The sequence below is a fragment of the Petromyzon marinus genome, chromosome 38 (genome assembly GCF_048934315.1).
Source record: "Petromyzon marinus isolate PM22_M1 ecotype Great Lakes invasive population chromosome 38, UKy_Petmar_22M1.pri1.0, whole genome shotgun sequence".
NCBI classification, from domain to species: domain Eukaryota; kingdom Metazoa; phylum Chordata; class Hyperoartia; order Petromyzontiformes; family Petromyzontidae; genus Petromyzon; species Petromyzon marinus.
In genome coordinates this window covers 3,874,128-3,895,967 of record NC_133704.1, presented here as the reverse complement: position 1 = coordinate 3,895,967, position 21,840 = coordinate 3,874,128, and the positions used below count along the sequence as shown (strand labels likewise).

At 50.4% G+C, this 21,840-nt stretch overlaps 1 protein-coding gene and 1 long non-coding RNA gene across 17 annotated transcripts in view; one reads left to right on the top strand and one right to left on the bottom strand.

Annotated features, from left to right (window-relative positions):
* The window catches only part of RIMBP2 (RIMS binding protein 2), a 95,803-nt gene that overhangs the window by 8,713 nt on the left and 65,250 nt on the right, over positions 1-21,840 (top strand). The gene's annotated exons all lie outside the window — the stretch shown is intronic.
* Positions 13,464-20,471, bottom strand: LOC116950219 (uncharacterized). 2 transcript variants are annotated; one of them, XR_004403976.2, is made up of 4 exons: positions 20,127-20,471; positions 14,955-15,044; positions 14,678-14,797; positions 13,464-14,197 (listed from the first exon to the last, which is right to left on the bottom strand). It is a non-coding gene; the product is annotated as an uncharacterized LOC116950219 (long non-coding RNA). The 2 variants fall into 2 exon arrangements; XR_012946329.1 differs by having other exon boundaries at positions 14,678-15,044.

Sequence of the window (21,840 nt, the reverse complement as noted above, 5' to 3'; positions counted from 1 at the left end):
TGGCGCATGGTGGGAGTGGTGTATCTCCTCGGGTTGCATTGATTGCCTCTGCACTAAATGTTGATATTGCTATTATTGCTGTTGCCTCTTCATATTGCCACTGTCAGTCACAACCAGGACTTAAATGCAGCCCGGTCTGCTCAGGTTGGTGATCCTGACAATATTCCCTTGGCTGGCCCACCACGTCCAGTAGCCACCACTACAGCTGTGGCCAATGCTGTAATTTGCCACCTATTGCCCTCTACCAAGGCTCCGGAAAATATTAATTGAGAAATTCAGCCCCGGTCACAGATATTAACAATAATCCCTGTGAATTCCACGCACAATCTTGAATCTCTCTTGTTGCCCTTGCAAAGGAGACGAGAATATTGTATCTCAAGGAGCCGTGGAATGGGTTTTGTGGAATGGAGTCAGCACGTTGAGTTATTCGCTGGTGGTTGTTTGTGCGGCGCTGCACGTCCGCTGTGTTGGGACGTCGCGCCGCATCGCTCGCTCCGTCAGCACCAGCACCAGCCCTGCGACTTCCCCTCCGCTGCCCCATCACAATCGAGCCACTGTGGGATTTTAACGGTCATGCGTGTCGACGTGCAAACAGCCACACTCCTAGAGCGTTATTTTCTAGAGGGCGGTGGGGGGGAACGAGGTTTTCTCACTCAGTATTCGAACATCACCGCCCCCGGCCGATCCCATGGTGAATCCATTGTTATGAGTCCTTGGTGGGAAGGAGGTCTGGGAATGAGGATTCGCCATTGATTTCACCTGGTCATTTCTCTTCCAAAACCCACTTCGTCGCAGAAATATACATTATTGTCCGTCAGCGCATGCTTGAAAAGCACTGATTTTCCCCGATAACAGTGCCATGCCGATCAATTAGAAGCAGGGCTTAATTCTCCATTTCAAATTTCCTGGTAGATTTGATGAGGCACGTGACTAGCGAGAGGAATACTCTGGATGTGGTGTACCACGGACAGAGGGTAGGTTCGGTGACCCGTACCAGCCCCCGGCTGCAATTAAGCCCTGATTAAAACAACTTCCCTTGGCCGCTAGATTCCTCCTTCACGGAGGCATATTACCGTGGAATCTCGGTCGGCCCATGCTAATAATTGAGCCAATCACGTGTTGAGGGCCCTGGAATATTGCGTCTTCAGAGACCAGGCACCGAAGGGTTGTTTGGATGAAATTGTGCTGCCGGGGAGACACCCACCGAGAGAGGGAAGCAACGGTTCAGAAATGTCTTGCGGGGGAACAGAGCTCCAGAGCGGAGCTGCAGGGTTGCAACACCGCGTACGCGAGGGGTGGATGCCCCGGCCACGCCGCGTTCAGTTCATTCTGCACGGTGGCAGCGGTGGTGGCGCGCTCGCACGCACAGACCGACACTCTGATCCTAACCAGGTCACAGCCCCTCCGCGCGCTGCGCTTTCGTCTCTGTTGTTCGTTTCGTTTTTTTTCGCGACCCGCGATGATTGTTTTGTTGGCTCTCTTACCCGCGGCGGTGTTGGGGCAACGGCAGTCGGCGGCGCACCCAAATAAATATTTCAGAGGTAGAGAAGATCATATCGGGAAACAAAATTGATCTCATATTAATTAAGATTTCACGATGTGGGTTATATAGGTGGATTAGTAAGTACATCGCGGGATTGTGAGAGATGGTGGCGGTGGCTTGAGGAGCCTTGTAATCCAGCAGTGGATGGGCCATGGCTGTTGCTTCTACTGACGCATATTACATGTATCTAAAATTAACTGTGCAAACAATTACTGTTCATTGTTTTCAATTCTGACCTGAAAAATAAAAAAATGGTTTGACGTACAATGTTTGGGATGTGCCTCTGCGCTTGGATACAACCACCAAAAAAACCCCCCGCACCATCTATACTTATAGCATTGAATAGGATCCCAAAGTTTATATAGAGTGCATGTGCCAACAGCATCTGGTAATCCACCAGCATTTGTTTAATAAGCCTAACTGCTGATGAGACCCTGAAGGTTAAAGCCGGTCAAGATCCTGCTCGTTTGAAGACATGCTGCTTGATAACATTGATCTGGAAAGCCAGTAGGCTGATGAACCAAAAAAAAGCAAATAATTTGTTAAAGATGTATTTAATTAAATGCATTTTCATATATAAGGGGGGCATTGACAGAGGGCAGTAATATGGTAGGCCGGGGCAGCTGCCCCCTTCATGGAGGCCTGCCCTCTTTCCGTTGTTGCTCCCTTCCTTGCTGGAAGGTTTTTTGCATGCAGCGCTGATCGTTGCTGGAAAGAGGCAGCAGCGCTCCAAGCACCGGGTCTGTCACCGCCACCGCCCTGAATGCGAATGAGGAGGCTGTCCGCGTTGGGCTCAGCCCTAATGATGAACCTCGCGGGGCGGAATGTGAGCAATGTCTCGGCTGTGTGCTGAGCCCCGCGAAAGGCCACTCCAACCTCCTTCTCATCTCTCGTTTGCTAGCTCCAATAACATAACCCTTCACTTCTCTTTAAAGCAGAATGTATGCGGGCCGATCGTCTCATAACGACACGGTCCGGTGTTGCTTTTGTAAATACTTCTTCTGCAGCGCCGACCTCAATATGGCGGTTACATATTACACACGTTAATCTCCATGAGAAAGCCAGCCCGCAAATAGAACCCTCACTTCAATACTGACCAGCAAATTCCCACAGCGGCAAATCTTTTAAGCATCTCCTTTATGCCAGCATCGCTGCGTGCGGACCGACTGCAGTGGGGTATCCAACGGGGTCCGACGGTGCCGGCGAGGCCGGCGGCACCGCCTTGGTCGTGCCTCTTGGGCATTGCTTCGAGGCCCGGCGCGTTTGGTTTATGGGCCCCAGGGGCCGATCCAAATGGGCCGAGCAGTGGCCCAGGAGAGTTACGTATGAAAGTGGAGTCCATGGGATGATTTTATTATGTGCTGATGTGGTTGTTACCCCTTTTGGGGGGGGTCGCCCGAAAGCCCCCCTCTTTCAAGCCACAAAATCCAAAACAATGGCAGAAGAGATAGACAAGAGATACATATACAGAGAGATGCGAGTGATATTGGTTGTTTTTTTTACGTGTATTAGCTCTTTGTTATTAAGAAGGGTTTGAATTTAAGTCTGATATTTGATACACATTTATGTTGTCGTAAATCTGGAGTCCCGTGTGGCTGCCTGGGGGCCCCTAAAGCGTTTCCCTTAATCCGCTCACGCCGGATGGCTTGAGGGGAAAGCTGCGGCCTCTTGTGCGGCACAGGCCTGGTTTTCATCTCGGCCTGAACAAGTGTGCACGGAACACATGTAACGTACCCTACATGCATAATACATACACGGTACACGTCGTTACATCGCACATGTGCGTGTGTGTGTATACGACTTTGTCCGTGTACATCCGATGCATATTAAACACGTCAACGATCGTGGCCAAGACGACGCGAGTACGCCTCAGCCTCAACCCAAACAAATCACGAAATTATTTTTCAGTTTAACATGTAGGCTTTCGCGACCAATATCCATAACATAGGTTTTTTTGGGGGGGTTAAATCGCGTAAATATAAATGTGTCGTTAAACCCGCCACCAAATCATATTGTAAGTGTGGTGGATTTGCTCTCCAACACACCGGTGTGCTGGACTAGTAACGAATCGGCCACGTTCTGTTTACGTGACAAACATTACTAACTGGCAGTGTCGGGTGGTGGTGGGTTTAACGACACATTTATTTTTACGCGATCTAACCAAAAAAACTATACTATAACATTATTTTTATAAAATGTTACTTTTTTTATTATCCAAGGGCAAATGGCGCGTTCCTGAGTTATGAAGAGAGAAAAAAAGACCCGTCGTGTTTAATTAGCATCGCATTGCGCGGAGCCCCCTAATAGCGGCGCCACCGCCACTTTCTTCTGCGGTGGTGGCGTTTGGTGGGAGCGGTGCGTAGCCGGCGCTCTGTAAAATTTTGCGGGATTTCAGAGTCATTTTTAAAAATTCGCTTACATTTTTTTTGTAGCGGGAAATCGATACATTTTTACAGCGGCCACGCTGGGCTGACATTTTGTAGTGCTCCGCGCGGACCGGGGCTGGGATGCAATTGTTTTTTTTTTTACGATAATAATTAACGACTCTTTCGGTTTTCAATAATTTCCGGGGTAGTATTGCATTCGAACACGTGTAGTAGTTATCGTTAATGAGGCGCGCGTTGATTGTAGATTGGGACCCCCTCTAGCTGTGGGGTTCTTGTTACGAGTTGTAAGTTGTCAGGGCCAAGACTGATCAAGTGTACGGGCACGCGCGTATCCAATTGCATTCGTTTCAGCTGCATTATCATCCATGGTCAATCCACTGCTAGATGAAAGGCCTCCCAAAGCTGCCACCACCTCTCCCGATCCTGCGATGTATTGCTGATAATTCACCAGCACTTGCACATAAACCGATTCCATCGTTCGATCTACTCTCGGATGTGTTCTATTCCTTTGTGACCACTCCATTATTTTTCTTCACCATGAGTTAACTTATACTGTGTACGTATATATATGACACGATTACATGTGAGTAAGACATGTTTGGCTTGAGAAGACCTCATTCGGCAGCGGATAGAGCAGTCATCCAGTACCCTTCTCCACATCACGGAGGCCCATAGACTCTAACGGAAGCCCACAGACTCACGTAGAAATATCCACCACGTAGTTGCAAAGTGGCCTGTCCCGTTCGTTTATAGAGAGCGGTGAGAAATTAGCAATGCAGAACTTGTCCTTTTACCATTGCTTATTCAGTAGCAAATGCATCGCTGGCCAGCAGTGCGCTGGTGGGTTCGGCTGTGTAAATGTCGCTTGCAATTTTTTTCCAGGGGTAAGAGGTCACATGTCAAATTCTGTCTGCACAAAAAAAGGATTGGGGCACTGCCCATGTTGGTTGGTGGCCCTGAGGCAGCAGCAATTGACATTCCACATTCCCATGGCAGGGGTGAATATCCACAGGCTGCGTAATGGTGGCTTCTCAAGGAATGGCAGGGACTGAATCATTGTGTGTGCGTGATGTGCCTAAGCCCTGCAGCGCATATATTTGGGGATCTTAATTCGACAACTACAACAATGTTACATTCGTACAAAGTGCTTTACAATACGATCATAATTTTATAGTCTCTGTCAAACATAATCATGACGAGATTTAAATCTCCGAATTAAACACGGCACATTGCTGATAAGTTAAATGTTATAAAAAGCCTTTTTAAACAAATGCGATGCCCTAATGCGCGACGCAAACGCGGACCCTGCGTCGTTGAATCTTTCTGACGGTGGTGAGAAGCCCCAAAGGCCCACGGCATCCTACCCGCTCCTGTACAACGTATTCGTGGACGGCCCTGTCAACCCACCGCCAGATGACGAGGGCCGACTCCCGACGCCGTCCGTGTCAGGCACGGACGTCGTTTGAGCGTCCTCCATCGCGCGAGTCAAGCACCCGCTTGGCCAAGTCGCAGAGCACAAGGATCAAGGAGCAACGGTGGATTTGACTTAACTGCCCCGTGCCGCCGACCACGTGGCCACTTTGGCCTGTTGTATGTTATTCAGTGGCCCGTCCAAGCACTATCCAGTCTCCACCGTGTTTAGTTTCTGAGATCAGGTACATTGCTAGGTAACTTGGTCAAAAGGCAACCTATCCAAAAATACGTCCTGATCAATGGTCTACCGCAAGGCATGAAAGGTAATAAAAACATTTTAAAAATTCCACCCACCGCACGGTATTATTTGCCCCTCTGATTGAATAGGCAGAATGCAATCTCGATACAAATGTTAACATGGCTGTCACGCTCCAGAAACAAACATGTTCTCTGATTATGAAACTCACGCGCAGCAGAAAATTCATCCTAATTGGGTGCGTTGTAAGGATGGCGTGGGAGCCGACTGTGTCGCTGTGCCACTCTCAGGTGTCTTCTAACTTTAATTCCTTTACCGTTTAAAGATTTTTTTTGGATGTCAGGTACGGGGGGAGAAGTCGCTCGTTTAGCAGGAGACGCGCTTGCTCACTCGCTTTGTGTCACTGCAAAAGCTTCTGTCGCTTGAAACCGCGCGGCTTGTCCTGAGCGTTCGTCCTGTGCAGCTATTCCGTGACTGGTAGCACGTCTGGTGTTTGCAGGAGTTTCATGTTGATTTTGTTTAACCAGGGTAGAACTCAAGAGACCAGGAGAATCTCATTTACAAGTGTGACCTGGGTGATGTGAACCCATTACATACATTTGTGAATAATAATAATAGAAGGGAAAAAAACCCATTGATTCTTAAACACATGGTTTTATGCATTTATAATCGCGAGCCTAAGAATAAATATTAATCACGTAATAGATTCATATTTACAAATTTCGTTGTAGAAAGAGACTTGCTACCTGGATGACACGGGAATGCCAACTCCGCGTTTTCTGATCTCGAGATCCCCGTGGGCGGAGGCCAAGGGGGTGGCCACAACCTCGTGGCAGCATCAGATCGACCACTACTGCCGAGACTCGGGGATAGGAATGGGGTGGGAGGGAGGAGGGCTTGCTTGGGAGATTTGCTCGGAGGGACTCGAGGGGTTGGTGCCGGATGGTGGCTGCTGCTATGCGCTGTCTGTGCCTATGCTCCCACACTTGACTCACACGCGCGCGCGCAGACATTCCTGGCTGTGACTCCCAAGAGGATCTCGCCCAGATCCCGTTACTTGGAGCAGAGCCAATTCCAGCTGGCTAGGTCGCACCATGACAGGACACGCGATCCTCAGGCTAAAGGTGTGAGTGTACCGATGCATCCATTCATCGGTGTAAAAATCGGATATTGCACCTGCAATATTCCCATCGAATCGATGTTTGTTGCTGTGTATGCGTTGCGTTTCATTGGTTCACGTGACCCCTGGAGCCATGGGAGATGCTACACTTGTGACTCAGGAGCCCTGACAATTGATCGAAATTGTGAAGTGAAATAAACTCTGCCCATCAATATCCAACATCATCATCATCATCCATCATCATGCTCATCCTTGCTGGGTCGAATCGCATGAGCACCAATTTTTTGAAACAGTGATCGACCCGTAGTCCCTACCACACCAAGGTGGAATTTGCACAGCTGACTCAGTGTCGCCAAAGGAAGATGAGCATTGCCTTTTGCGTAATTAAATAAGGGGACATTGCGACCTTTGACCTCTTCGACTACAGAACTGTTGCAGCGTCTGGAGTGATGCTATTGATGGCGTCGTGACGATGAATTTTACAAAAACTATAAATTCATATCACAAAAGACTAACAGGGCTGTCATTTTGAGATTATTTGCTGGTGCATCTCAGCCGCAGCCTCCGGGAAGCCACGCGAGCCTATTGGAATGCGCAATTTTCAGTTCCTAATAAGTCCCATTAATTAGGTCGGCATGTGTGAGTGAATTGTCCGAGTGAGCTCGGCCAGATGAGTCTCTTGCGTTTATTTTGTCAAGGGAGAGAACAGCGCGAGCGCGTGGGCGCGTGGGCGCGCGTTGTGTACAGAATCCACCACCGTTGCGAGTCGTCTCCACAACGCTCGCCGCCGCTCGTGCGTGGCACAGGGCGACGCGACGTCACGTCTCGCCGCGGCGCGTCGTAGCGCATGGCACCTTCTCAATCTTTGCGCATTTTGCAGTGTAGCGAGGTTCGATGAATTGTCGCAAATTCGGAGGGCGCAATTCGATTCAAGAATCGATTATTTACCATTCGTTTTGTTTGCACCATCCTCGTTTGCATTGTTTCTTGCAATCGCCCGTTGCGTTTAGAACAGTTTTGTCTGTGTCATTAAGCAAAACGCTAAATGCGACGTTCATCACTTACATATAATTGTTTAATGATGGCTCTATGTTGACCGTAAGAATAAACGTCAATTAATAAATCGACGCATCATTATATCGATGTATGCCCGCTTTGATTATTCTAAATGTCTCTGTCTTTAGGAGCCTTGGTGGCAGCAATAGTTTAAAGGCCATGGGTTTGGCCCGTGAGTAGAAGGAGCTCTCTCCGAAGTTCAGCTCAGGGATTCATTTTAGCCCGGTCGTTTTCAGTCGACGGCTGTCAAAATATTTTCGCACTCGGCACACCACATCCAGTATACCCCTTGCTATGGTTGTGGCTGAGAGTAGGCATGAGCCACCTACCACCGTCTACCAGCAAAACAAATATTCAGCTCTGGCTCTGCAGCTGCTGCCAAAGGCGGATGCTTCGACCCTGGCAACTCGACGGAGGAGCTGCTGCGGTTCTGCTCGAGGCTTCTTTGTCTGCGCCCGTGTGTGTGTGTGTGCAGCGTGTGTGCATGCGTGCATGTGCCCTGTGTCTGGACGCGTGCATTGGGTTACCACTGGAGCGTGCGCGGAAATTAAATTATTTCTAACGGCTTGACTCATCGAGACGAAGTGCCTTGCTCCAATAATACCGTTCTCGTACCGGGATATATTTTTTTGTATGCGAGGTGCAGGTATTGGGCTACCTAATTGCCACCAGGGTTGAGATCATTACAACCTGCAAAATTATCGCCCCGGTACGATCAATGGCAACGATCTGAGCCGACGTTCACGCGAATTTCCTCGCATGCGCCGCGATGCACTGGGAGGCGTCTGTGGGTGCATTTCGATGAACGCTTTTGGAAATGTGAAACTGGAATTCATTAACATTTATTTTAATGACTGATCCTCCCGCAAGATTGTGTTTTTAATTCCGTCCCGCCCTACAGGATCTGCATCTGAGCACTGACAAACCAAAAACGGCTGCTGATGCACTTTCTCAAATCGGGCCAGGCTATTCGCTTCGCCAACGTGAACTATTGCATTTATACCCTGGCGGTGACCAAATGATGTTTGTTTTAAAGTGCGATGGGCTCAGTGGGGTGTTTCACCCACTGCCTTTTCAGCCATTCCTTATGCCGAAGGAAATCCATCGCTAAATGTCACCCCGCCCCCCCCACCCCGTTTTCGCGGATTGAAATGAAACAAAAAAGCACCCCTTTCCTCAACCCGTGACGGTGGGGGTCGCGGCGGAAATTTCCGGAGTCGCCGGCACCGAGGCATCGCTCGGGTGCCTCTGACACAGCGAGCATCGATAGGGGGGGGGGGTGGTGTTTAAGACGTAAACAGTAATTTAGAGACAACAGTGGACTCGGGAAGGGCGGGTAAGTCGTGTTCCTGGAAGTATATTTGTCACTACGAGATCCCGCGGGCGACAAGATCATTCGTGGCCGGTCGGCGGCACACCACTCCTCTGGCAAACTCTTCCTGCACACTCTTCCGGCACACCACTCCAGCACACCGCTCCGGCCCGCTCCTCCGGCACATTTTTCCGGCACGCTCCACGAAGATCTCGCGGCGTGAGGGCAGCGAGCGCTGACGCATGGAAATTATTATTATTCTGTTTCAGCTTGGAATGAGCATTTCCCGTGTCATGAGTTCTCATTTAATTGTGCATATTACCAGCACACTGCAGTGATTACAATTACCGTGGCATGGCAGACCCATTAGGCTCTCGTGTTTGTGCTGAAAAATATATACGACGGGCGGACAAAGAACTTGAGACGCTCAACTATTCCGACGACGTACTCCGAGGCTCACGTGGAATGACCTAACTTTTTATTTATGCTCGGCAAGGTCGACACCGGACAGCGCTTGGACGGGAGGTCACCTCGGAATGCCGAGTGTGGCAGACTTAGGCTGCGAGGTGGCCATAACTAGGACTTGTACAGTAATGGTTTCAATCCATCTGTGTGGAGCCCACCACGTATGCATTGTGGGTTTTTCTCAGGTTTCCTACAACGCCAAAAACTCACTGATGAAATTGCTCACACATCACAAATTTAGCAGGACCACCCTGAACGAGGGTGTTCTCACCCACTGTCGTTGATTTTCTGCAGCATTGGCCGTAGAGATTGCGCACTCTATCGAAGGAGGCCATAAGCACGCGTGTACTCTTAACGTCCGGGGAATTCATCGGACCTCCTGTCGCGTGCGTACACGATACCGAGGATATTCTCGCGACCACCCACCGCACTGCGCCGCACGCACAATTCGTGTGAAGCTATCGCGTGTAAAAAAAATAAAAATTGGTGCCTAATTTATCACATCCACAAAATTACCGTTGACAGAGAAATTCAACTGGCCGTCCGGCCGGGCTAATTGGGCCGTTCCTGCAGGGCGACATCATCGCCAGTGATGAACGCGTGGCTGTCTCTCTCTGTCTCTCTCTGTCATCCGTCTCGTGAGAGCGTACACACACGCTGGCACCCACGGAACCACGATCGCGGCACTGTAAGGTCACCGTTCCTTAGTGATTATAAACGCAGCTAAATTAATCATGCGACACGATGATTAACAGCTGTAAAGGCAAATGCCTATTCCCCACGGGAAGGCGTTTCACAAATCTGCGGCGCGCGTGCTCTGTTCCCTTTGGAGCCCTGCGGCATGAGCTGCGGCTGCCGGCGGGTTAGCTCTGATCGTTCTCCCCAGGCTCTGTAAATTGTTAGGAGAGCAAGGAGGTTGCGGGCCCACTTCAGCAGCGTAGTCATCGACAGTGCAGGCAGAGTACGGTAAAAGTGGGCTCTATGGGGGAAATTGCATTGGGGAGGGCCCCAATTTCATTCCTTGCACAAGGGGCGCGTGCCAAACATGCTACGCCACTTAACCCATTTGTATAGTTTTTCAAGTGTTCACCTCTCGTCCGTGCGGGGTATTCTCCAGATACCATATCCTGGTTTTCCACCAACTTCCAAACTGCTCGTTGACAAATTTACCAAACATCCCAACGCAGGATTCTCTTGAAAAGGGATCATGAGGCTCGGTGAGGTAATTCTGTATAAGTTAAAGGCGCTAAGGATAAACTGACGCTGCCATCGCGGCTGGAATCGTGCGAGCGTTTCGAATGTCCACTCTGCCTGCATCGAGTCGGGTGACAGTTTCACCAGCCACCCAGGCCAATCACATTATCCCGTTTAATGGGGCTGTAAAGAAATGAAAGCTCATTAACGTATTTCTATAAATAATACCAAATGCCCGCCGTTGTTATGCAACTCCTTTGCCCTGCAGCCGAGTGCTTCCACAGCTGTCCGACCGAGAACGCGTCCAGAATTAAAGTGGGCCCTGTTGTCCGTACACCGCAGACACGTGCCGTACTCTAATGCATACGTCCGTACGCGCAGAACACGACCGGACATTATTAGGCCTCTTCCTGCAGCAGTTGCGTGGCTCATGTATTCTACAAAGATTCTCCGTATAGCCTTTAACAGACTGTTGTGGCGAGTGCCGTTTGTGAGCGCATGTGAAGGCAGGAAACGTCACGCGAGGGGGGTGGTGTGGCCAACACCATGCTTGGCCACCTTTTACTCCTCAGTGTCGATTTTTACGCATCAACCTAGGGGTGGTGGTCCAGGACCGGGTTCAAATATTCACCACTGATGTTGGCCACGAGCAGGAATCGAATTCGGGTCGCTGGGTTCGTAGCGCAGTGCGCTGCAGTGCGCGAACCACTGCACTACCGCTTCCCGTATATATTATACTCACACACAGGTACAATGTTTAGACGGTCGTTGTATGTCATCTGCCGCTTTTGACACGTTTCACATGAATTGTACACCTGCAATTCATTCATTATCTACCGACCCTTTTCTCCCTCCGAATGTGCTCTGCGTCTACCACACTGTGCGTACACGTGCGTGCATGCTCACACACAAAGTTGCAATGTGTAGCCTACTTTACATTCTCTCAGAGCAATTGGTGTCAGTGAGCACAAAGTGATGGTGTGGCCCGTGCTATGGCTGGGCTAGTTCTCTCTCCCTAAGAGTCATGGTTACACACTGCAGCAGGGACGTATTCCAGTCTGAGTTGGCTTAGGGAATGCCCTGGACTATTTCACTTACACCGTAATTCGCCAATGATGTCGTGCATGGTAAGGAATCAAACACCGATGGTGCGGTTCGCAGCGCAGCGCGCTAACCATCGCACCACCACTCCTGTACAGTTTACAAAACGTACGCTTACACGCGTGCAAATGACAGAGGACGTTTCCACTTGGCAAGCCACAACTGCGGAGTGTCGGTGCTGTGACCGCGTGTTGGCTTAGCTGGAAGTGTCCCCGCTGAGAATGAAACGCGACCTTAAATGTCACGCAACATCGCTGACAAATTGTCGCCGCTTGTGGCAGGCACTGCCTTTGCAGGACGATGTCCGGGCTTGACGAAGGATATCGGACGTCGCACATAGAAGTGCGCGGGGCATTGCGCCATCGGCTCTTGCATTCGCACGATTCTGGACGCGACGTTGATGGCCCGGCCGCCCTTCCAGTTAATTGAAAGCTCAAACTGCCGTCGCTGTAATGTCGCGAGAGTGCTTCCTGGGCCGTCTTTGCAGCCGTAACTCGGCACTGCCTCGTAAGGCAACTCCGTAGGGGAATGGACGAGCGGCGTGTTTTTCGTTTGTGACTTCTGCCGCCGATTTTAACGATTTCCAACCGAGGCTGAAAGCGTGTTGCATTAGTGGTGTCCGTCCATCGTCCACTTGTAACGGGAAGGCGCCAAAACACTAAATATCACCAAATATGAATGAAACTTTAGTCTAGAGTCGTGTTGCTCTCAGGAACTGACGATAATTGAAAACCGGGAAAATGTTGCTCAAAACTTGGAGACACAAACCAGAGCCAACGTGATTTTCCCTGACAGTTCAGGGAAAATCTTCCGTACCGGTAATAAAATACTTCTGAAGAATGATAATAGGGGTTTCCTCTTTTTTTCTGGCAACAAAACAGGTGTTAAGATGTTAAAACACCAAACTGAAACCTTTAACAAGGAATCATGTCTGCATTAACCACAATACTTGTGGTCAGAATGCAAACAAAAAACAAACTCTGATAATCTATGCTTTGTCCTTGAAACTGATTGCTCCACACCAGAGACAGCTTTCTTTTGAGCCTCGTCTCAAACGGTGCTAGACCAGAGGACGCCAAAAGGCGTACAGCACAAAGACAATGCACTATCAGAGTAATGAGAGCTCGGGGTGAGAAAGCTGTCTGGTGTGGACCAATCAATTTAAAAGACAATGCATATATTATCAGACAATCTCACGCGGGAAAGTGTTACCAAATCTATGCTTATGCATAATGTTTCGTGAATTGCTTTTTAGGGTCTTTCATGCTTTTGAAGCCCAACTTTTCATGTGGATATTTATCTTTTTTAATTGAGCGTAATAATGGTCTCTGCATCACGGTGCCACTTCTCATGATGCAGTGTAGCAGTGACATTTGATGATTTTACTTTGTAGGTATTTTTTTCGAAGGGTTGGTTTGCTGCTCAATGTCTGCTCATGGGAAACCTTTCGATGTCAATTCACAACTGTTCATTTGTCACAAATCCCAATTCTGTCTGAGCCCCCACGGCATGAAGTGCGATCTCCAACTACAAAGCAGTCAATCTCATTGCCTTCTATCTCTGAAGCAGAGCCCTGTTATGTGTTTTCTGTTGCAAGGCAGTGTTAATGACGAGCATTGTGAGATTTTTGTTTATTTTCAAGGAGTGCTGAACACTGCGATGGGCGTCTGTACAAACCTGGTGGATGCATTGGACTAGATCTGCCTAGCGGTGACAGCGAGTGGCGCTGGTGGCAACGCGGCATTTCGCGTTCGGGCTCGGTAGACCCACAGTACCGCTCGCTCGCTCGCTCACCCTCCACTCGCTCACCTGCCCACCGCTTACTCACCACCCGCTCGCCCTCCTACCGCTTACTCACCACGTGCTCACCACCCTCTGTCTCTCACCACCATCTCGCCCTCCAATTGAGAGGATTCCCCAAAGGCGCCTTACACGACACCAACACAATGTTATATGCAGTGCGCGCCGTGCGTAGATTTATGGCAACACTATAAAATTCTTAAATATTTAACAATGTTATTATGACCTAGGGAACGGTTTTAAAAAATAAAATTCAATAACACTTGTATAGCAGGTAAAAATAACACCGGATTAGAAAAAAAATGTAAGTCAAAAATGTTAACACGGGTAAACTAATTAGGCGAAACGAGAATTGTATGTATTAATTGTGTAGCCGTAATCGCTTTGGTGGGGCTCGGGAGAATTCTGCGGCGACCATGCCGGGTCCCGAGAAGCGGTTGGGGTTCTTTTGGTGACCTTTAAAACAAACGGCGGCGTCACTTCACGCCCGCGGGCTGCTTTTCGGGAACGGTGCCGTCAGCAGCTGTCATCGGACGGCGAGCCTCCGTGCCTGTTGAAAAGTAAATCAAATTAACCAGCAGCGTCAACAGGAGGAGGAGGGTGGGAAGAAAACAAACCACCCAATGCCGCAATCCGGCCTCCTCGCTCGGATATGAGCAGAGCTTGGGTTTGGCTCGTCGGTGGGGTGGCGTTGCACCCACAACGCTCTTCAGCAACGGGCAAAAAGTTCGTCCATTGATTACATCCACAATGGACCATTTAGTCCGTTGGTAAACAACAAAGCACATTGTATACACGTGTCACGTGTAAAAAAAAGAGCAAAGGTTATGACAGGTCAAGCTTATTGTGTATCACACGTTCTTTTTGCTGGTGTAATGTATTGATCTTGGTTGGAAAACCATCCATGATGTTACGGCGGAGCTCGTTTCAATAATTATTGGCAGTACGATACGTGATGCAGTGTTGTCCTGTATCACAGTGTACATGTGTACAGATATATACGGTGTCTTAAGTGGTAAGCGAAGCGTACATGCGCTCGATCGACGGTGCCCCTGTGTTTTCCGACGACGAGCTGCGTGTGGTGCGGTGCACGGGTCCTGGGCGAGGCTTCCCTCCCTCGTGTAGTGGCACGCGACCCCTGCAGTGCGACCTTGTTTAAAAGGCGGGGGTGGGGGAGGGTCAGACATCCACTCACGCAGGGCATGACATTCAGCACTGAAACTTTAAACAAATATTAAACGCGAAACAGAACAAGTAAAGATGTATCATCTGCCGTTGTCGATCGTGCACTCTGCTCTGGCTGTCACCTCCTCGGTTTACAAGGAAAAGGCTGAGACGCCCATCGTTTCATTGTGCTGTTTTGTTGTTAGGGGCCGTCCATGAATGACGTCACGCACCTAGGGGGGGGTGGGTCAGACATTTATGACGATGTGTGACGAGGGGGGGGGGGTGAGAAATGTGACGACACATCAAAATGCGCAACTTGAAATAAATATAGACAACACGTTCTACTTAATTAAATAGACTTTTTAATAAATGTTTTCTCCTACAACATCAGAGTGCAGCGCCACGTTAAATACGCACTACAATGACAATAGTTTAAAGCGATTTGAAGCGTGTTTTATATATATTTTTGGGGGGGGGGCAGAGCTTTGTGACGTCATATTTGAGGGGGGGGTCTGACTTTTTGTGACGCCGTGTGACGATGGGGGGGGGGTCAAAAATCGTCCAAAATCACGTGACGTCATTTATGGACGGCCCCTTATAAGCGTTTATAAGGTTGGTTAGGGTTGAGTGGGGCGGGGGGGGGGGCTCGACCTGCCTCCAGCCCCACTGACACCGCGGGCCTCGTGACACGGGGGGACGTGACGCACGCACGCACGCCGTGGAGAGGCTGCGTCCACGTCGCATCGGCTCTGCTTCAGAACCGGAGGGAGCCTTCCTGCTTGCGGTGACCTCTGCTGCGACTTTCGTCACAATGGCTTGGTGGACCTGTGTGAGTCGTGCGTCCGATCTACGTCATTGTCGCGGCCACAAGTCGAGAATGACGGCGCGAGGGTTGAGGGTTGTGCCGAGTCTCCCTAACGGCGCCGCTGCATCTGACGCAGCCCTTTTAGGAATTCGCGTTGCTTCATGGTTGGAGGCCCGATGGCTTCACAGAGATCCACAGGCCCCGACTCTCCGTTGAAGTTGTTCTGCTGCACTTAGTGCGATATTTTTTCAATGTGAAATTCACCCACTCCCCACACCCCCCCCCCCCCCCCGAACGAATATATATAATTTCCCCACTCCCATTTTTATTTCAACTTCGCTATCAGCCTCGCGTCGTGAGATGAGAACAATTTTCTATTTGCATCTCTACAGCTAGCAATGTATCGGCCTGTGCCAGAGAATGGCCCCAGAAGGTTGCTGTCTTTCAGGAGTCACCTCAGCAGGCCTCCTTATCCCAGGCCGACGCCCACGTTCTACAAATAATGTCCGTTGCATGTCACCCAAACCGAAAATGTAAAGTCACAAAGCCGGAATAAGCCAATTTTAAGTGAAGAGATAATTTAATGTGTATATTTTATTCTCGTGCCGTCGTCGGTCACCAGAAGGGAGGACCATCAAACTCACGACGCCGGAGAAGCCGGTGTCATCGCAGGCGGCTGAAACCCGGCTTCGAATTCAGGATCTTGGCATTGCCCTTTCAGTACTGAGGAATTACTGAGCCGTCCGGCCAGCTCCACCAGTGGTTTCCTGTCGATGCATCGCAGCTAATGGTTCGGTAGCAGCGGGAATGCGCGTGATAATCTGTGCTGGCGCGGGGTTAGAGGGTGTCGCAAACGCTTTGTCGCGTTCTAAACTGGGAAACCCATCTTGTTAGTGGTTGCCGGTCAGCCTTTTTGCTCGAGGTCTCTTTTAGGGAAATTAAAAGAGAGCTATCCTTTGCGTGGCATCGGCGCCACTCTGCTCCACGGTGAATTATTGATGGACTTCATCGGGCCGTTGGCACATCTCGTATATCATATTTGGCTCTTTATTTAACTGAGTAAGTTGGCTGCTGGCTAGGAAAAAAAATGACGTCGTCTCGAGCAACTAGCGGGCATTGTGTGCGCGGCTTTTCACGCTGCGGCCGAGTGGAGAATGTTAAGGAGGTGTAAGCTCATCCCTGGCTCTTCATTTACCATTCAGGAGTGCGGTGTCTCTGCTGGATGTGTAGTTAGCGGCGTGGTTTTTTAAATGGACGTCGGCCCCAAAAAGTGCATCAGACAAAGACAATGGTCCCCCCCTCCCTCTGCGTCGCCGTACAGGCTGTTTGGGTTGGTGTTGCTCGTGAGTACGGACGGAGGCCGGCAAGGCCGCATTTGTCTCCCCAGTGCTGGTGACTACACCCCGCACCAGGTACTTTATTTAAGAATGAATCGACCTCAGGGAGGACCAGGATTGGTTCAGATATAATCACCGCTGATGTTGGCTGTGGCCGTCGGGTTCGCGGCGTGGTGCGCTCAGCGCTTCGCCGCCGCTCCCCTACCGAGGCGCGCGCACACACGCACGCTCGTGTCACGTCCACAGCGCTCTGTCCCACCCGCGGTGGTCAACAAGAGATAAGGTGTCAGCACCGCTCGCCGCTCGGTTTCCGTTATCGGTTAGCCAAGGCGTCGCACGACTGTTATCGGCGAGCTGGTAGGATTGTCACGTCCCTGCCATTGTTGGTCAGCATCCGTGTCATCAGTTATCAGGTCACTGAGATCTGCCACCACTGCACTCGTGATATGTTTTATTTTTTTGGGTTATCTGCATCATCGGTAGGCAACGTAGAGCGGTGCCTCTTAACCGCGGGGTAGCGAGATCCGGAGCGTTGGCAGGGCAAGGACGGGGCAGATGGTTCCGCCGCTACCTTAGAAGAATGACTGGCCTTTTATTCCCATTGATGTGGAAATTGAGCCGAAAAGCTGACTGCCCAGAACAACGTGTGCCCGTGCATTCGGCTACAGTTGGGCACACAGTTCAGCTTTGAGTGTTTGGAATAAAGAGGAGGGGGACACAGAGGGTTTAAAGTTAGAGGAGGTGCCTGAGAGGTGCATAGTGAAGAACGTGGAGAATAGCGGAGTGGTAGTGTGGCAGTTCGCTACAAACCCGGCAACCAGAGTTCTAATCCGGCTCACGACCAACACCAGTGATGGTTATTTGTCTCGGTCCTAGGTCGACTCACGGTCAATGCGTGCCGAGTACGATGTGAACAGATCGCCACTAGGGAGACAAAGGCGACCGGGCGTGGTGCTGACCACCTACCCCCCTCGTGTGCCATGTTGGCCTTCGTCGGTGTTCACTAACAGCACTGGGCCCAACAGTCTGTTCAAGCTGTAGTGAAGAATGGGAGCAAGAGAGGAAGGCTCTGGGATGGAGACGTTGAAATCCACTGGTGTAGAAGAAGGCGTCTTATCCGCGTTATCGGCGAGCAGATAAGGAGGTATCTGTGTCATTAACTTGCTCGTGTGGGCACGGCCGTTCTGACTGCCGCAGCTGCTACTGAGGAAGCACAGTGCTGAGAGGAGATATCGCCAGGATGCCGTTCATGCAATGCTGTGCATTAAAAGTTTGCCACGGATGAAAGAGGCATTCGTGATACCAACAATCCGGCCTTTTCAACAAAGGTCAACTCCGAACGCAAGGGCAAATGAATGAACGTGCCACTCCGGGACAAGATGTCTCGTGAACAAAATGTTGTACAACTGAATACGCATATGCACTTTAGAAACATATGCTCGTGGTTTTTGGACCATGATAGCTTGCTCATTGTGAACAATACTGTATCTGCACAGCTGTGAAGCCCATTTGGGAGCAGAGCACGGTTATTTATTTGGAGTCATTTCAAATGAGTCCAAGACGTACACTTCCCATCCCGTTTGTAAATAAAAAATAATAATTCTAGGTTCAGGTTACCAGTAACCCTATATCGCTAATTATAACATTGACATGAATAACAAAGGCCTGACAATTAAAAATAAATCATCACGAGCCCCAGGTCTTGTATTGCGTCACACGTGTGCACAGTCGCGAACGCCAAGGGAACGACGCCAGCCGACGTGCGTTGCTGTTATTGGAAACGGCGACAACATCTCATTATAGCGCGGAGCGCAAAGCCACCATCTCCTGCGCGACGCATATCTTCTGCGGCCGCACGGCGCGCCATCAAAGGCAAAGGCGCACACGGCGGCCCTGCCGCCGTTTCAGGCCTGTCGCCGGGGTGGCGAGACATCGTCACCTCCGCCCTTGACCTCACTGACCTTCCAGACGAACCGCGGATAATTTGGGAGGCGACCCGAGTGGCACTCGACGGCGATGTGCGCCGCGACTGTGGTCGGTGACGCTGCGACTGCTTTAATGAACGCAGCCTTTCGAGCGGGAGCCCAAATCGACGGTCAGTGACGGTGGCGAGGCCACCGCTTCTGCGCCTCGGCAGTGAATAAGAAACCAGTGGCGTGCACATGGTTGCGTGAGCCCTTGGCGCAAGGTATAAAGTGAGGAGGCCCTCTTCACCAATTACCCCCCACCCCACCCCCGCTCGTTATCGACTGCCACCTGGGCCCCACCGGCCCTTGGGGCCCCAGTGCAGTTGCACCGCCTGCACACTCGTTTGCTATGCCAATGACTTTTATCTAACCCCACCAGATCCCCTCTGAACTCAACAGGTCCCACCTGATGACCCCAACTGGGACCGAATCACACAGGATCCAGACAAGAGCCGTTGGTAACTTTGCAGCGAACGAAACTTGTTTGGAATTACAGTATCCCATTAGCAATGTGACATTGTACGTTGTATTTATGTTGGTGTTGCTCATTGAGATGATTAACCAACAACAATAATGTATTACCCTTTGTCAATCCACGACTGGATGAGATCGTTCCCACCCTGGTTCGAGCGTAGGGGGGTTGTTTGCACCACCGATTAGCACGGTTGGCTACTACGTAAGGTGTAAAAGAAGTTCAATGTACAGTACATATACATACGTACGTTTGACCGTGCGTTACCATGCAAGTCGGAGTGCGGTTGGCGAAGGGGTGCTCGCCTAGGACCGGTTCAGATATCACTCGCCACTGATGTTGGTCGTGAGCAAATATGCATTATGGCTTGCACAAATATTCAACAGGGCTACAATTGTAATGTTTAATGTTGTCAGCGATTTCATGGAATTCGGGGTGGTAGTTGAGTGGCTTAGTCCACTCGTTCCACCAGAGCATGCATGTCGTTTTAAAGCTTTCGTGACTGCAATGATTCATCTTCTTTGGTTCTTTCGGTAAAGTCACGTAGAATGAGAATAAAATAATAAATTGATAAAATTTTATTTTTATTACGTGACTTTACCGAAAGAACCAAAGAACATGCATGTCGTATTGGGAAGTTATCAGTGATGTACGTCTGATGGCTTGCACCTCGCCGCATTCGCGATTTGGCGAGACCTTGATCTTCCAATTTGCGGAGGAAATATCCAAACCTTCTGCCTGGCGCCGGTTGAGAGTGGTCCCTACTGTGGCCAGGGCGGAGAGAATCTACGGCTCTTCCTTCCTCTTCAATTCGCTGCGAAAGCAACGAAAGCAGGCAGCGTCTGCAGCGGTGCGTGACGACCACCGCTCGCTCTGACGCCGTATCGCGCGGATACTCTTTGTGCCCGGCTTAAAACGAGAAATAAATGCAGACACTGTACACGTTAGAGCCATTAATCCCACAAACACGGGTACTTAGCTAACTCTAAGCTTTTGTGCAGAACTCGACCTGTCAAATGTGCTCCTCTGAAACTACAGAGATAAGACCGACCCACGGGTCGGACCTCGACACGGAAACTCGGAAGAACGCGGCGGGCGGCGGCCTTTGATGTGCAAATGCGCAGAGCGGGCAGCGGCGTGCGAGCGGGCCCGTATCTCCGGCGTCCAGGGCAGGCGCTGCGTCTGTGGATTCATCCGTGACCTCGCCGATAAATAATTAAAGAGCCGCGAGACGGTCGCGCTGTCGTGCGGGGACCATAAGGGAATGGCTGAGCACCGGGAGAAGGACGAGGGCAGGCGCCGAGTATGCCCGTCAACGGGCGTCCGTTTGCTAGGCGCGCTGTATTTCGGCGTGCGGAATTCCGCGATACGGATTTTGAACGGCGGTAGTTCTGCGGACCGTGCGATTGTCGCGCTGGCGTTCGTGTGAACGTCGAGGTTGGTGAAGGCAGTCCGCCAATGCGGGAGACATTGTGCGAGTGTCACGTGTGCACTCCGCACGAAAATATTACGTTTTGTCTTCGTGTGCGTGTGATGTCAATCATTTACACCCAGGAAGGGCCTCACTGGGTCTCAAGAGTATTTACGAGGAGGGCCCTGATCCATTGGCCAATTCCATGGATGAGCACCTGCAGGTGCGAAATGGGTTACGTTGGAGGACCGTTCGAGATGGCGATGGCTTGAGGTTGCACTCATCCAGCAGTGGATTGCTCATGGCGGATGATGATCGGTTGAAACGTTTTTACAATGGGGGGAAAATGTGAGCGTAATTGAGTCGTCTAAACAAGCTAAAGACGAGTCGAGGGAGAAACAGGCCTGAATATTGTCAGCTGGGTCTGTGCGGGTCGATGACTCGCATAGACCCCCGGCACACCACGTTCGGTATACTTATCGCTATGGCCATGGCTATTAGTCACGGGCCACCTAGCCAACCTGGAACTTATTGAGTGATATATTAAGCTCTGGGTATAAGGCAATAATCAGCGAAGGAACAGCATATCTTACAAATATAAGAAGCAATCGCCATAGGGTAGACTCAGCCTCCCCATATGAATGTGGAGTTCCCAGCACCGGCTCAGGACTATAATAGGGAGTTTTAGGATCGCCTAAATTCTCATTTGGAGCAACAACAAAACATGCACTGCAGACTTTTTAACAATCATAAAACCACCATTTGTATTTGAATTTGCTGTGTGCACGATATAGGCGCAGTGCTGAGGCCGTTATTTTTCCACCGGTGTCACGTGAGCCTCGCGCGCGTGACACCGTGCTCGTAGCACGTGAGCCTCGCTCGCGCGCGTGACGCCGTGCTCGTATCACGGTGTCACGCGATCGAGGCTCACGTGACACCGTGCTCGTAGCACGTGAGCCTCGCTCGCGCGCGTGACACCGTGCTCGTCACGTGAGCCTCCCGACTCCACTGCGCCTCCGAGCAACTCTTTGTAG